Raw genomic sequence first — 17,703 nt, 5'->3', positions numbered from 1 at the left:
GTGCTTGGGCTCCCAGCAGGGATGTGCCAATGGAAATCCAGGGGCTTGGGCTCACTCCAGGGATGTGCCAACAGAAATCCAAGTGCTTGGGCTCGCAGCAGGGATGTGCCAATGGAAATCCAGGTGCTTGGGCTCACTCCAGGGATGTGCCAACAGAAATCCAAGTGCTTGGGCTTGCAGCAGGGATGTGCCAATGGAAATCCAGGTGCTTGGGCATGGAATAGTCCATTGGTTGTGTCCTGGAGGGGTCAGAATTTGAAAAAGAAAAATCTGTTCATTCAGGGAGAGCAGGAAAAGATGTTTCATCACATTGAAGTTCTTCTCCCGTTTTCTTTTCTGAACCAAAGCGAGGAGTAAAAGTCAAATTGGCAAATGTTTCTTATCAACTCTTGGTGATTTTCGTTGGCGAATAAATTCATCTCATGAACTGATTTTCAGGTTTTTTTGGGAATCCTGCCTTGCCTGTTGCTTCTGCCCTTATGGTCAAGAGCAGCCACACGAACGTGCCCTGACTTTCAGGTTTAAGGTAACAGGTTTTTAATGTCACCACAGGCCAAGGTGAAACCAAAGCCTTTAATTTTTCTTGGATCAGGGCTAGAAAGGCGAACAGGAATCCTGCCAGGGATTTCATGATTTCACTCTGGACCCGAATTCCGCAGGGAGTCGCCCACCAGACAACCCTCACTGGTTTTTAATACCCTAAAAGAAGCCCTGTGAGTGCAGGATTATCCTTATAAATCGAGTTTTTTGTGTGGGAGAGGTTGGCAAACCCAGAGCTTTGGCTCCTTCAGCCCTGCAGGTTCACCACAGTGGTCAAACAGATCAACCTTTAAATAAGTAATTTAAATAATTTTTTTAAAAAAAATCAAGGTAATTGAGTCAGTAGACAAGAAATAAACATTTTGGTGAGGCCACAGGCTCAGTGATGTCCCTGTTGGGTCTGCCCTGGCCTGGAAATATGTGATGGGAACATGGTCCTTCCCCCTCATTTAAATCAGGGGCAAATTGATGCTTGGCCTTGTCTTTAGATGATAAATGTGACCCCATTTGAGTTCCTCCAAGTGAAGGGCTGTCTCCAGTCTCACCAGGAAAATCTTGATGTCAGGGAATTCCTCTGGATTAGCAGAGAGAGGAAACTCCCCCAAAAAGTTTCCTGCATTTTGGGAGGTGGTGGGAGACACACTGAAACATCAGCCTGGTATAAACCAGCGGGGTTGGGTGGTGGGAGACACACCACAAACACGAGCCTGGAAGAAAGCAGGATTTGGGATGGTTTTAGGGTGCTAAGAAGTGCCTTAGAGGGCAGAGCAAGGGCGCAGGGCTGTCCCTGAGGGTGGCACAGGGCCAGCCTGGCTCCCACCCGAGCACCATCCTGCCCTCTGTGGCACATTTCCCATCCCTGTGTAGACACCTGAGCACCTGGAATGGCCCCAACACCTTCTTCCCAGCCCCTGACCTCTAATGGGAATTCAGAAATGTGGCCACCTCTGTTTGTGAGCCTTTGGAGACAAATTCCAGCCACCCCCTGACGTGCAGGAGGACAACTGGAGATCCAGACGGTGCATCTGGGATCTCACAGGGTTCCCCTGGCACACCCAACCAGGATAACCACGGTCTGAGACTGGCTTTGGCTTCAGAACTCCAAAAGCTGGACCTGGGCTTTGTATTTTCCTCTTTTCCTTCATCACCTCCTTATTTCTGCTTTCTGAGGAGACCCAGCTCAGCAGCGGGGTTGGACCCCAGGCTGTTGCAACCCAGATATTACCTCAGAAAACTTGCAGGAAGAAGCCCAGATGAAATCTGTTGATCTGTTGATTTATCTCTACCATCTTTTCCGCAGATAAAAGAACAGGAAGCCACATGGTCACAAGAGAGACTCTTCCTGTGCTGAAGAACTTGCTTAAAACTCCTTCAAAATACCAACTTTGTGCTGCAGGAGAGGTTCTGACTCCTCCACTCCACTCCAGCTGCTCCCAGGGGGAGCTGAGGTGAGGAATTCTCGATCCTGCTGGGAGTGATTTGACCCAAAGAAACACAACCCAGTCCAGAAGTGGGAAGGAAAAAGGACTGGGAGGGGAGCCAGGAGCTTTGCAACACTGGAAGTGGGTGTTCTCCTTGTGCTGGGCTGGGTGTCCTTGGAACCTAATAATAATAATAATAAAATAATAATAATAATAATAATAGCAATAATAGTAATAATAGCAATAATAGTAATAATAGCAATAATAGTAATAATATTAATATTAATAATAATAATAATTATTATTATTATTATTTTTCTGCTCCAAGGAGGACAGGCAGGGCTGTTTCTCTTTCTGCTGGATTTAAATACAAAAAAAAAAAAGGTACAATGTTGAAAGGCTAAAAGACCTTTAAACCTGCAAAACTCACAGGGAACGTTCTCCTTTGTGGTGTTGGTGTGGAATTCTGAAGTCAGCGTGTTGTAGTTATTTCTGATGGTGATGTTGGTAGAAACACCATTTTTTTAGTGAGATAGGCCAAAATCTTTTCAAGGATAATTTATATTTTCCATGCCCCGGATGTGATACCTCCCTTAGAGTAAGCCCCCACTTTTAGGTTAAAGGAGGTGAGATGAATCCCATAACTACCAGGCCTCAATGGGATCCTTTGGGATCAGGAGATGAGTCTCTGTGAGCTCATTAGGGCTGTTTCTCCCTTTTCCAGTGTCATTGCAGGAGCTTCAACTTCTGCCAACATTTTGTGCTTATAAAACTCTTTCCATTTTTGGATCGTTTAAGAGTGGTGTGGCCTGTCAGCCTTTACATCAGATTTACTCCACTGACTCCAAAGCCCAATCAGGCACCCTGCTAATTGCTTAATGACTCTGAGAGAGTTCAAGTCTGTGGGCCCTTCTGCTGCCAGGGCTAATTAGGAAGGGGTTGGACTTTCTGGGCTCTGAAAAGCTGGAGCTTTCCAAACCTGAGCCGTGTTGCCACGTTACGTGCAACCACCTAAATTTAACCACTGCTGAGGGTGGGGCAGAGACAAGAACAAGCAGTTGGCAACCTAGAAATGCTAAAATCCAGGAGTTCTGAGGGAATTTGATATGGGGGTGATGTAAGTCTGGATCTTTGGGGGAAAAAAAACAACAACAAAACAAACAACTGAAAACCCACATTGCTTCAAATACAGATTTTCATCTTCCAAAAGGATCTTCAAGAACCTTTTTCCCACATTTGGGTGTGGATATGGATCTTCAGGAACCTTTTTCCCCACATTTGGGTGTGGATATGGATCTTCAGGAACATTTTCCCACATTTGGGTGTGGATATGGATCTTCAGGAACCTTTTTTCCCACATTTGGGTGTGGATATGGATCTTCAGGAACCTTTTTCCCACATTTGGGTGTGGATATGGATCTTCAGGAACCTTTTTCCCACATTTGGGTGTGGATATGAATATTCAGGAGCCTTTTTCCCACATCCAGGTGTGGATATGGCCTTCCAAGCCAACGTGGAGGAAAGCTTGGTGTAGATCTGAGCTTTAACCCTCTGCCCTGGCAGTGGCTGCCCGTGGGTGCTCGGGGTTTTTTCAGCCCTCAGCTCACAACCCTGAGGTGTGAGGGCGAGGGTTAGAGCTGAAACAGGTCCCAACAAGTCCCAAAATATTCCTGTGAGCTCCTGGGAAGAGAAACCATCGAGCCACTCACGCTGTGGGTTATTTCTGAGAGCAGAACTAACACACAAACCGAGGGTTTAAAATACCCCTGTGTCGTGTTCCTCCTTCCCAGTGGAGTGGATTCGAGGGGAACGGGGTAAAAAAAGGCTCTGTGTGAGGACAGTCCATGGGAAGTGCTTTGAAATGCTCTTTTCCATGATAATCCAAATGAATTTCATGTTGGTTGAGCGTCTGGTGCAAAGTCAGGAATTCATGGAGGGACTTCAAGCCCCTTCTCAGATCCACTCTGGGCACAGCAGGGGTTCACCATCCCAGTTCATGGAGCATCCAAGGACATTTGAACTGGGGAAGGGCATCTCCAGGGATGCTGGGCGGCTCCACGTTGGGGTGTGAGGAGGTTTGTCTCCCTCGCTGCAGCCACACGTCCCCCTTGGAAAGCAAGAACAAGTGTCCCTGTCCCTGCTGAGCCAAACTCAGCTTCCTGGGAAAGAGCAGGAGAACACAACAGGGCATTTTCCCATATCCAGCCATTTCCATCAGGGGGTTTTCCTGACCTGATATAGTTTTTTTTAATGTATTTAATACTCATGGATTTCTCTTCTCTGAACTTGTCCATCCTTCCCTACAAACACTTGGCATCCCCTGGCAGGAGTTTAACATCCAAGGATATTCCTGCTTTGCTTCAGCTCTACCTTCTTCTCCCTGGATTTGGTGACCTCTGGCTCTCATTTTGGCACTGAATGACCAATTCCTTTATACCTTTTCCTTGCTTTTCCTGACTCCTTCCTGGGCAGCACGACAGATGTTGGGGCTCTGATGTGTGACAATGATGTGCTTGAGGCCCCTCCATGGGCAACACCAGATCATTCTGGGAGGGTTTAGGGATCAGATCACCTCAGATTCAGGGTTGGAAGAGCGCCTGAGCCAGTCAATAATGGACATTTGTGGAGGAAGGAGCAGCAGGAATGTGTTCCTTGCACACAGGCAGGTGTGAGGAGGTGTTAATTCTTACTGTAAACAGGATTATTATGACACAAGATGTCCAAAAGCCCCTTCCAGGCAAACACAGACACAGATACAAATTCCCCTTTGTGTGACTGTGGCTTGGTTTTCCAAAATCTCTTCCCCATGCACGTAGGGAGCCCATCCCCCAGGAGAGGCGTGTTCCTGGAGCAGGGTTTGCGTTTCTGGGACATTTTCCTGGTCCCACAAATCCCTCTGGGAGCACAGATGTGACCTGTTGGGATCTGGTGTCAGAGGCACCGGTCCCACCGAGGGAAAACAGACATCCCCTCTCTGAAGTTCCATTCATCCCTCTCCAAAGGTTGGGAATGTGCAGGGAGATTTGAGGGAAGGGCCGTTGTTTTCCTTTGAGGCTGTTGATAAACACTGGCAGCCACTCCAGGGTTGGAGCCAGCACCTGTGGGTGTTGGGGCAGCAAACCTTTGGGATTTGGAGGTAAAGGTTTATGGGGAAGCACAGCACCATTTCTCAGGTGCTGGAAAAGCCAGAGTGACTCCCACCCATATTATGGAAAAGGGCAGGAATCCCAGCTCAAGGCAACATGGGAATGTCTGGGAGACTTCAAGGTTGACTGTAGGTGATGTGCAATCATCACCCCAAAGGACCATCCAGTCCAACCCTCAGCCCTGCACAGGCCCAGCCCCAAGAGTCCCCCCCTGTGCCCCAGAGGATCAGCCAAACCCTCCTGGAGCTCTGGCAGCCTTGGGGCTGTGCCCACTGCCCTGGGGAGCCTGGGCAGTGCCCAACCAGCCTCTGGGGGAAGAACCTTTGGCTGAGATCCCCCCTGAGCCTGCCCTGACACAGCTCCAGCCGTTCCCTGGGTGCTGTCCCTGCTCCCCCAGAGCAGAGCTCAGTCCCTGCCCCTCCTCTGCCCCTGCCCAGGAATTGGAACTGCACTGAGGTCTCCCCTCAGTCTCCTCTGCTCCAGCTGAACACACCAAGTGCCCTCAGTGTCCTCCCACGCCTTCAAATCCAGGCCCTTCCCCATCTCTTTGCCCTCCTTTGGACACTCTCTGATGGCTTCAGATCTTCCTTCATATTGTGGTGCCCAAAACTGCCCTGGAGCTGCTCCAGCCGTGCCCAGGGACGGGTCCAGCCTGGCAGAGCTGCACTTTCCAGCCTGTAGGATGTGACCAGATGCAGAGTTATTCCACAGAGCGGAGTCTGGGGTGATTTTGGAGCCTGCCAACATCAAGCAGCCACGTGCTCACAGGTGCCAGGGGTGCCACTCCTTGTAGGTGCCCAGGGATCAGCAGGAGCCCACCTTGAGGACCTCATGATGGTACACATGGACATGTCAGAGGAGGATCAGCTCCAGTCCATCCTTGTCCTCTCTTTGGAAAGTGGGAATACCAACATTTAAGGTGGGCTTCAGGCCACAGCCCGAGCCTGGGACAGCAGAGCTGGGCTCCCCATTCAGACCAAACACCAGCCTGGAGCCAGAAAGGTGAAGCTTGGTCTGTGTCATTATAATGCCTGAGAGCCTCCACCCCAGTAATATCCTTCTGTCTGGCACCAAAGTCATCAATCTGGTGAGTTTAATCATAAAACTGGTGTGTTAAAGCTCTGTATAATTTATAGCTTGGCCACATCTTCCATCTGAGGATGACTCCTCAGTTCTTGCCCAACACTTAAAGCTTTTCCTCTAACAACAGTCTCCATTTTGTCTCTCTGTTCCATTCTCCTTGTTTACCTGTCTAACTATCTATATTTCTATATATTATCCTTTTCTATATTTAATGCTCAGGAGAGGAAAGAAAAAAAGGAGATAATTCAAAATGGACAGATTTTTTCACACTAATTCCATCCCTATTATACACCAAGTCTGTATCTTGTGAGAGAACTCAATTCACAGAGTTATTTTTTTTTAATCCTAGTGATTTTGAAAACAAAATTCTGGGGTGTTACAAGGCAGTTCTACTGTGCTCCAAAGGACCAAACCAACCCTGAAGTCTCCTTTTGACCACAGTGGGTTCATGAAAAGCACAGAAGGAACTCAAAATACGTCTAAAATACATCCTATTTTAAACATCCCTGAGTCCCCTGGACATGAATTACAGACAATCCCCGCATGGCATCCCAGGAGATGATATCCCTGAGCAACCTGGGATAGTGGAAGGTGTCCCTGCCCATGGCAGGGGAATGGAAGGAGATGAGCTTTAAGGTTCCTTCCAACCCAAACTATTCCTTGATTCCCCGTAATAATCAAAACATTGCTCGCCAGAAAAGGGTGGCAGGACCGTTGTAAATTTGGCTGTTTGAGTCCCAGCACAAACAAAAGCAGAATATTCTCTTTTTGTGTGCACAGAGCCCTGCTTGGCTCAGCGGGGTCGATGGCAGTGGAACGAGTCGTGATCTGAGCCAAAGTGGGCGAGATCAAAACTGAAAACCAAGGCAAACCCAGACCCTGGAGTCAGCCCAGGACTACCTGCCCCATTTCTGGTTGTGTTCAGCCCACAGGCAAACTGCTGTAAATCCCCTTTCAGGCAGTGACACGTCCGTGCACACAGCTCACTCTGCTGTTTTCCTGCCTTTGTTGCTCTCTGGGAATTCGAGGTGGATTTCCAGCCAGGGCTTCAGGAGTAATAAAAGCTGTGAGAATCCAGGGAGAGGCCAAGAGAAGGTTTCAGAACCTCATTACTTCAAGCCCTGTCTGCGCAGCCAAGGTTCTCGCCTCACCCGCTTGCAAAGCAGAATTTAGGCCTGAAAAATTGTAAATTAAGGGCTTTGCTGGTCTCTCTAGGGCATTTCTCCCAAGTTTTTTCCCAGCATGGGAGTGTTGGAAGCCCAAGGACGTGGAGGTGACAGCAGGAAATGTGGGGGGAGAACCCCAGGAACTGTGCAGGTTGCTGGGAATGTGGGCACAGCTTCTCTCCCACCCTGTCAAAGGCACTGGTTGGGAACCCCAAAAGTGGTCTAGATGTGGAACTGGAGCTACTCTTCCTAGTAGGCCTCGGAATTAGGGCACAAAAAGTTTTCCTTGCTGGATGTGCCTGTTTGGGGAGCACCTGAATTTCTGTAACTCACTTTCAGACTCCAGTGAGACCCAGAGAAAGCAACGAGTGCTGGGAAGAACAAGGAGGAGGTGAACTCGGCAGCCCTCCAAAAGGCAGGGCCTAAATTGAAGATTCCTGCAAAAGGAACCAGGAAAACAGCCTGGAAATGCATGAGGGAAGAGCCCTTGGGGGGAAACATCTATAGAGCTTTGATTTCTCTGTGAGTAAACGGGAAAATCTTTTAGCAGAAAATGGAACAAAGGAGAAAAGCTCACGGAGCTGGTGACCACAGCACCAAAGATTTTTGGGACAGGGATGGAGGTGACACAGATCCTGGGATCAGGAATTAATATCCAAGGGTGGGTGACAGGGAGGACTGCAAACCTTCCCAAAAATGCCTCTTTAACATCTTTCCAGAGGTGGAACAACCCCACAAACACACACCTGCCTTTGCTGTTGTTTCCAAGACTGAGAACCTGAGGGAGCCCAGGCAATGCCACCCGGACAGGGCAAAATGGGCACAAAGATCATGTTTTCCCTATTCCCTCCCGCTCTGGTGTGACTTTCCACCTGTGTTTTAAATCAGGATAAATCCTTACTCGTGTCATGTCCGGCTGACAGAAAGTTCCAGCATCGTGGACTGTGTTATAAGAGCTTCAGGAACTTCTACAAACCCAGGAAAAACAAACAAAAAAAAAGGAATCCAAATATAGAGTGACCAAATGTTTCCTTCAGGTTCCCAGCTCCCTCCGGGCCACAGTTCCTCATCAGTCCTGTTTCTCATCCCAGCTCCAGGAACAAGGTGACCTTGGCAGTTGGATTCCACTCCTAAAATTTCATTAAACTCTCTCCGTGGTGTTCGGTGCCAAAAATGCCTCACCTGGTTTTGCTGCACACGAATCTCCCACTGGGAATCCAGGCCTGTTCTCTTCAATTAAATCAAAACTTGCCAGGCTTTGTTCCTCATCTGTCCCTCATGGGTTTTTATCCCAGATTCTTCCCCTTTGGCAAGGTCAGGCTGTACAAAGCTGGAGCTTTGCTCTGCTCTTCCCTGCAGCTTTTCCCTTTGGCACATCCCTCCTGTCCACTGGGCATTGCCCATTTTCCAAGGAACCTTCTGAGGCACCATTTTTCAGTCCTACCGGCTCCCATCATTCCTTTGACGCTTGGAGTTTGGGGATTTGGCCATCTGGACTTTTTTAATCCCAAATTCTCAACATTCCCCTCTCCTGGCCGGGTATTTGTCACAATTTCCCAGATTTCTGCCTCGAGAAAACAATCCCAGTTTTCCTTTTTCAGGTCCCATCTTCTGTTCATGGAGAATTTATGTCACTTAAGACCCACAATTCCATGTTGTGGAATATTTGGGAACAGGCAGTGTGACCCATATACAAAGACATTTAGGGAATATAAAACTGGGATGCATGAAGAAAGAGGGGTTTTCTTGCCCTGAAACCTTGTTCTTAGCAGGCCAAAACTTTGGTGACCTTGAGAGAGAGATCTGGAACCTTCTCCTTCAACACAGGTGGTGATAAAGGGACAGAAACCCTTCACTGCAGCTGTGCTGGTGTTATCAGGTCATTTTAATGAGCTCATCAGATCGTTTTAATGATCTCTACTCCAATTAATAACCAGTCTTCCAGAAGGGGTGTATCCCTGGGTCACCTGGAGGGATTTAGGGTGCGGATGGCACCGGAGGACGTGGTTTCTTGGTGACCATGGTGGTGCTGCTGGTTGATGGTCGAACTTGGGGATCTCAGAGGTTTCCTCCAACTTTAACAATTCTGAGATTAGGTTTTTGTTTTTTTTTTTTCACTCTCTAATCATCCATTTCAGCAACAAACCCAACATGAAGGCCTGGACACAGGCAGCCTTCTGGAGCTGCTATTTCTGGAGCAGCTGCCAGTTGGGTTTCCAAGCAGAAAAAAGCCCTTTGGTGCCCCTTTGGTGGAGAGTTGTGACTTCCTCGGGTATTTTTAACCCTGTTCCATTTAAACAAACACATTTCCACATGGAGGGATGGGAAGGATTAACTGATTAGAATCTCCTGAATAGTCATGAAAGCTAAATCCAGCCCCAGCAGCTCCTCAGAGTGCAAATTGCATGAATATATATGAAGTGACTGATTTAAAAACCAGCCTTTATTGCTGTTCCTTTCACTTTTGTTTCACAAAGAGAAAGAAGTGGAGTTTTAAGGTGAAAATCTCTTCTCTTCTGCTGCCATAAATCAAGATGGTTAATTCAAAAGAAAAAAAAATCAGTCAGGCCCTTGGGTTGTGACTCACCTGGATTCTGCTGCAAAGCATGAAAGGAAGAGCGAGGATAAAAGGGATTTTTTTCATGAAATAAAGAATAAAGACCCGGAAATTTAAGAGCCAGAATATTAAAATTGCTCGGTGATAACTGTAAAAACATGGGGCTCTGCTGCAGGGGGGAGCTGGGCAACATTTGGGAATGAAAACCCGTTTGTGTCCCTTCAAATATCCCGGGCCAACATCTGCACCAACATCTGCCTGGGGGCCTGCCAGAGCCACCAGACACGTTTTCCAGCGGGAGAATCCGCAGGGAATGAAAGCTGGGCCCTGAGAGGGGAAATGGGAGCAAGGACCAAACCTCCTCCTCGCCACAGTTCTCTGGAAAATTTGAAAGGGCATTAATTTTTCCACTAGAGAAATTGCTGTGGTTGCTGTGGCCTGTGGTGGGAATTTATATATATATACACCCACAAACATATATATTTATGTATTCTTATATATATTTATGTATTTTTAATATATTTATATATTTTTATAAACATTTATATATTTTATATATTTATATAATTTTATATATATTTATATATTTTATATATTTATGTATTTTTATATATATCTATGTATTTTTAATATATTTATATATTTCTATAAACATTTATATAATTTATATATTTATATAATTATATATATATTATATTTTTAATATATTTATATATTTTTATAAACATTTATATATTTTATACATTTATATAATTATATATTTATATATTTTATATATTTATATAATTTTATATATATTTCTATATTTTATATATTTCTATGTTTCTATATATTTATATATTTTATGTATTCATATATTTTATATATTGATAAAAATATAATAATACATAAAATATATCATATGATTTATAGTAATATGTCATAATATATTATACATATAATTGTATGCAAATAAATGGACATATATATTTTTATATAGTATATATTTTTCTATAAATATATAATTATATTTTATATGTATAAATATATTTTCTATATTTATATGTGTATTTATGTATATTTATATATTTATGTGAACATCTTTAAAGAACACCTTGAACAGGGGCCTGAGAAAGGGGACACAGCAAAAGGAAGGAACACCCCTTAATTCTTTGGTCTCATGACACATATCCAAGGAAATATGGTCCAAACATGTGGAAATTCCCTGTTTTAGACAGGGAAATCAGGGTGGAGCTGAGATTTCCCAGGAAAAGCTTCCTTGGGAAAACACCTGTTGGGTGGGATTCAAGCGTTTTGACAGAATGGGTCAGATTTGATCACCTTTATTTCAGGTATAAAAATAAAAAAACAACTTTCTGAACCAAGAGATAAATAAAGATTTTCAGCTTCACCTTGTGTTTGTATGTATATATATTCATATTTATATATATATATATGTATGTATGTATGTATAGACCTAAATATTTGCCTGACACGTATTTCTCAAAATTTTAGTTGTAAAATTTCAGTTTTAAAATTTTAATTCAAAAGTTTAGACATGTTTTCTTGGATTTTTGTTTTGTTTTTTTTTTTTTTTAATTCCATCCTAGCCCAGGATTACAATTCTTCCATTTATTGACATCTTCCAACACAAAGAAAAAAAAAAAGAAAAAAAATAATTCTTCCTAACTTTAGCAATGGATTTTCCCTCTTTTTTAGCAGAAGTGGAGCAGGAGCAATGTAAGGGTGTCAGAAACAGGCAGAAGAAGTCACAGAAACAGATTTACTGGGATGTTCTCTTTGGGAATTCTCTCTGGCCTTGAACTGGTGTGGAAAAGAGACCAATATTCCATAGTTTGACCTCTCTTAGTCCCACCCAGGCACTGTCAGGGACAGACTCTGGGATGCTCTTGCACGGAAATTTGGCAGTGGAATTAAAAAATAAGAATAATTTCATCACCTCACAGAATTTTCATGGCAAAAAGGCCTGAAATTGGGGAACAGGAGGAGAGGTGGAACTAAACCTTCCTCACCCACCCAGAGAGCTGAGAAATGAAGGAGCTTTTGAGGTGGCCCGGGGTGACAGTGCCCAGTGGCTTCTGGATCAGGGAGATCCCTCCAGGAGGGGCAGAACCATAAAATATCCCCATCCACGAGATTTTCTCAACTGTTCCCACTCGAAACATTTCTCTCCCTTTTCTGCTTGAGAAGAAATATCCGGGTATTGGTCTGGGAGTGAAGGGGAGAAAAAAAAAAAAGAGAAAATAAATGAATGAACAGCCTTGAAAGGCACCACACAAACCTGCCGTAGAGGGGGGGCTGTGAGGGGGTGGAGCCCAGGGGCTGGATCAGTTTGGGAGGATGAAGAATTCCTGGGCAGGATGCCCTGAAGTCCCATGACAGTTCTCAGCACAAGGCCAGGGTCTGTGCACCCAACTGGGGGGGGAAATCAAGTTGTTTTTCAAGAGGTGTGCAGTGGGATCGAAGGCATTCCAGCATTCCTGGTGTGGAACAGATCTGGGGTTTGTGCAGTTGTAGTGAAAGGAGCTGAGAGGGACAGACATTCCTGAATCAGGGAATAGAACCAGAGGCTTGTTAAGGCTGGAAAAGACCTCCAAGATCAGCAAGTCTTTGACTGAATCCCACCATTCCCACTAAACATATTGCAAAGTGCCACATCTACTGGTTTGTTGATCACAGGATCCCAAAATATGCTGAGCTGGAAGGGACCCCCAAGGACCATCCAGTCCAACCCTCAGCCCTGCACAGGCCCAGCCCCAAGAGTCCCCCCCTGTGCCCCAGAGGATCAGCCAAACCCTCCTGCAGCTCTGGCAGCCTTGGGGCTGTGCCCACTGCCCTGGGGAGCCTGGGCAGTGCCCAACCAGCCTCTGGGGGAAGAACCTTTGCCTGAGATCCAACCTGAGCCTGCCCTGACACAGCTCCAGCCATTCCCTGGGTGCTGTCCCTGCTCCCCACAGAGAAGATCTGAAGGTCTCATCCATCCTTTCCAAAGGATAGAGGGTGACCAGGCCCAGCCCTTGCAGGATGGGTGGAAGCCACCAAAGTAAACTGATTTTTTGAGCATCATTTGAGGTCAAAGTAGAGCAAATGAGACAGCAACACCACGAGCTGTTTCTTTCAGTTAAATCTTTGATTTCCTCGATTTCAAAGAGAGAAAAGCCTCTTTCCTCACTCACACGTGGCAGGTTGTTCACCCACACCGTGTCTGCTCTCAGGGGCCTCACTGGGGGATGTGTGACACCAGCAGCACCTTGGCAGCACCTCCAGGCACGAGGTGTGCTGGTAGTCAATGGGAATCTGCCCCTCAGACACTCTGATTCTCATTTACAGCACAAAGTGGGTTCACAGCATCCTTCAAACCCTCCACAGGAAGGTGGTGAAGGGTCTGGAGGGGCCACAGGAGGAGCAGCTGAGGGCACTTGGGGTGTTCAGCTGGAGCAGAGCAGGCTGAGGGGAGACCTCAGTGCAGTTCCAATTCCTGGGCAGGGGCAGAGGAGGGGCAGGGACTGAGCTCTGCTCTGGGGGGACCTTCTCCTGAGATCCAACCCAACCTTTCCCTGACACAACTCCAGGCCATTCCCTGGGGTCCTGACCCTGGCCCCTGAGGGCAGACACGGTGTGGGTGAACAACCTGCCACGTGTGAGTGAGGAAAGAGGCTTTTCTTTTTTTGAAATCGAGGAAATCGAAGATTTAACTGAAAGAAACAGCTCGTGGTGTTGCTGTCTCATTTGCTCTACTTTGATCTCAAATTATGCTCAAAAAATCAGTTTAGTTTGGTGGCTTCCACCCATCCTGCAAGGGCTGGGCCTGGTCACCCTCTGTACAGGTGTGCAGAGCCTCCCTCCTCCCCACTTTTGGAAAGGATGGATGAGACCTTCAGATCTCTTCTCTGTGGGGAGCAGGGACAGCACCCAGGGAACGGCTGGAGCTGTGTCAGGGCAGGCTCAGGTTGGATCTCAGGCAAAGGTTCTTCCCCCAGAGGCTGGTTGGGCACTGCCCAGGCTCCCCAGGGCAGTGGGCACAGCCCCAAGGCTGCCAGAGCTGCAGGAGGGTTTGGCTGATCCTCTGGGGCACAGGGGGTGACTCTTGGGGCTGGGCCTGTGCAGGGCTGAGGGTTGGACTCCATGATCCTTGTTGGTCTCCCAGCTCAGCACAGTCTGGGATTCTCTGAAATCTCCAAAGCTGGAAACAACCACCCCCCTGCGGCCTCTCCTTCTCCAAGAACAGATGGGGTGGGGGGAGCACAGGCACATGAAGCAGGTTGGTGCAGGAGTTTCTTTGCCTCACTCACCATTTCATGCTGCTGCCTGGGAGCACATGGACAAAATCCCCTCCCTCTCCCTCCAGCTTTAAATCCCCCTGTGAGTTCAGGCCGGTGCAATAAGCTCAGAATTATTTACTGGAGGGGACAGTGCCCAGCCCAGGGCTGGGTTTGTTTTGGCTCCTGTGCCAGGTTCCCCCTGCCCCGTGCATTCAGCACAACCACTTGTGCTGCAGAGCCAAGTTCTGAGCTGAAAATTGGCACCAGAGCTCGGGAGTGACAGTGATTCTCTCCCTGCCTGCTTGTTGGAGATGTGAAAGGAGCACCAGAGCAGGAGGGATCAAGCCAGACTGGGAGCTGACGGGGAACAGAAGGTCAGGAAGGAGCCGTGGTGCTGCTGATGGGGTTTTACCTTCCCAGCTAAGGAAACCCTGGAGTTAAAGCTCATCATCTAGATTTGGGGGGCAAATCCTGGAGTGTGGAGTGGTGTAAATGGGATTTAACTCCACCAAAACCGGCAGGTTTGCACCCACCTGGTGTGTAAAGCTGGGCAGGATCTCTATGGTTATAACATCGATACAGCCCCAGTTTGGTCCCAGACTCTTTCAATCACAGACTTATGAAGTCTTTATTCAGCATTTCCACACCTCCCCGTGCCCTGATGGAACTGGTTATGAAATGAAGCGTGTCTGGCACAGCTGGAGCACTAAATCATCCTCTGGTGCCTCGCAGCAAAAATCCAGTGCCTTGAAAGCAGCCAATTCTGCTGGAAAACACAGACTGGAGCCTGTCCTTCACCTGCCACCTCCATCTCCCACCCTCCCGACAGAGAAATTCCCTAAATCCCAGCCTAGGTCATGCTTTAGTTAATGGTGTTGTTCACAGAGAGGTATTTATTTAGATTAAGTCTTTCTAAAACAAAAGTGACAGCACAATCATCTTTAGACACAGAAAATCTTAATTGACCTCAGCAAACCATTTGCTAAATTCCTCAGCAGTGTATGTAGAATAAAAATAAGTATATTATGTCTGCTGGAACAAAAGGAAATTAATATAGTGGAGTAATGAAAGCAATTAATCTTGTATTATACCAGCTAGAAAATTTAGAGTGTGTGGAGAGGAGATAAAACACTTTTTTAGCATCAAGTGTCCTTATAAGCCATTAGAGGGGGGAGGCTGGGATGGACCCGGGGTTTTGTGCCATATTTGTGGATTCTGGAAGTGATGCATTAGCTGGTGATAATGTTGCTGCCAAGGTCGGAGGGATGTGATGGGATGTGAGGCAGGAGAATGAGGGCTCCACAGCAGGCTGCACAGGTAATAAATTAGCATGCAAATTGGGGAGTTGGAGGAGCTAAAAGGGCACATTTGGGGGGCGTGCTCTGAGAGCTGTTCTCCCAAGATAAGGTCACTGACAACCACCCTGGTCCCCTTGCTGCCAAATCAGCCTCTCCCAGGAGTTACCCAAGATTTTGCTCTGTCAGAATATTTCTGTGCCCCAGGGTATGGCAGGGGCTGAACTTGTGTCCTCTCTGCCCTTAATGCTTTTATTGCACAGATCTGATCGTTTCCCTGGGGTTGTTAAGAAAAAGTGGTGTTTTTTAAGAAAATCCGGCCTGTTTTCTGCCAGTCAAAACCAGAATATGCAACAACCCAGAACCAAGCCATGAGCTTCTATTTTAGGGGTTTCATCCCATTTCTTTAAGAGCCACAGACTCGGGAGAGATTAGAATTGTTGATTCCAGGGGCAGAATTACAGAATATTCTGAGTGGGAAGGGACCCACGAGGATCATCAAATCCATCAAGTCTGAAATAAATAAATACAGGGATCAAACCCACAACCTTGGCATTATTAACTTCATTTTCTGACCAACTGAGCTCATTTCTTCGGTCAAAAAGATGCTATAAAGGTAATAAAAATCCCTACCCTTCTTCCCCAAAAAATCACCCTCTTTATTGCATCTCCCTCCTCTCCAAACAAGGTGTTGCTGCAAATGGAAACTTCCCAAACTTCCCTCCCTGCAGGGATGGGATCAAACCCACAACCTTGGCATTATTAACTCCATTTTCTGACCAACTGAGCTCATTTCTTCGGTCAAAAAGATGCTAGAAAGATAATAAAATCCCTTCCCTTCTTCCCCAAAAAATCACCCTCTTTATTGCATCTCCCTTTTCTTTGGAAAAGGAATCCCAAATGCCTGCAAGTCGAGCCAATCCTGCCAGGAGAGGGATCCTATTTGGGATGGGTCCCCAAAGCCTTTCATCTTGCCTTTGGTCAGTGCTGGGTCTTAGAGCACAGCACTGATAAAAAGGTAAGATCAGGTTTAAAACAAATGACTGAAGAAATAAGAAAATTTGGGTTTTTTTTTAGTCAGAATTGGTCCTCTTTCCGCCCAGGAGAGGTCTGAGCTGTGGCACTGACCCATCCCTGGGGAAAAACGAGCTCTGTCCTTCTGGGGGGGAACTCCTGCAAACATCCCCAGCACTTCTGTGCCTTTAAACTGAGCTTAGGGGACTCCTGGGACTGACTGCAGGATCTTTTAAAGAGCTGGGTGGGCCAGGGGAACCCCCTCCTCTGAAGATATAATTCATTCTGCTTTTAATTAAGCCGGTTTTGATCTCTCAGAACATCAAAACACGTTAATCTTACACGCTTTCACTTTTTCCTCGGTGTCTGCTGAGTGAGGAAAGGGGAACAACAACAATTCTGCGAAGCACCGAGGATTTGGGATGGTAAAATTACCCTTTACAGCCTTAGTTTTGGATTTCCTTTTCAGAATTTCACCTGCCACGAGACTGCAAACAAACCCTGCTTCGTTTTCCTCTACATGGCCAATCGAGCTATATTTATTTCCCAACTTTTGAACAGGCTACTTTTGGAGAAAGTTCAATTGTTTCTTTATATTATTCTAAAAAAAAACCCAAAGAAACCCCAAGAAAACAAAAAGAGTGCCAGCCTTTTGATGTCTCCATTTGAAAATCCCACATTTTGCAGCCAATCTCACTGTTACCTCGGAGCAGGTTTCTCTGCTCTTCCCCACAGCTGCAAAAGAACATTATAGATATGAAATTGTTCTGGGCAGGAGCCGGGAAAGGGAACGTGCCAAGGAAGACAAATGCCTTTTTTTCTTCCATTTATGTTGAGTTTGCAGTTGTTCTGACATAAAACTCGGGGAAATCCACTTTTTTCCTGGAGGATTTACACCACTGAGTGATGGGGGGGGAGGTTATTCACCATCCTGGTTTTGGTGGGAATAAAACGGCCACAATAAAAGGACCACCATAAAAAATAAGCAGAATTTGGCCCTCAAAAGCCCTTTTTAGACAAGTTGGAGCCCTGGGTGCAGCCAAGTCCACCTGAGGCCAGCAAGGAGAGGGAGGGAAGTTGTGTCTCCCTTCCAGGAGCTCAGGGATGGTGGGAAACCACTGCCCTGGGGGAGGCCGAGAGTCCTCTCGGGATGCAGAAGGTGGGTTTGGAATCCTCCCTCGGAGGGGTCAGGAGGTGCCCAGGAGGGGCTGTTTGGGGG

The sequence above is a fragment of the Lepidothrix coronata genome, unplaced genomic scaffold (genome assembly GCF_001604755.1).
Source record: "Lepidothrix coronata isolate B3197 unplaced genomic scaffold, Lepidothrix_coronata-1.0 Scaffold180, whole genome shotgun sequence".
Taxonomy (NCBI): domain Eukaryota; kingdom Metazoa; phylum Chordata; class Aves; order Passeriformes; family Pipridae; genus Lepidothrix; species Lepidothrix coronata.
The sequence above is the reverse complement of the archived record's forward strand: the minus strand, read 5'-3'. Positions refer to the sequence as shown.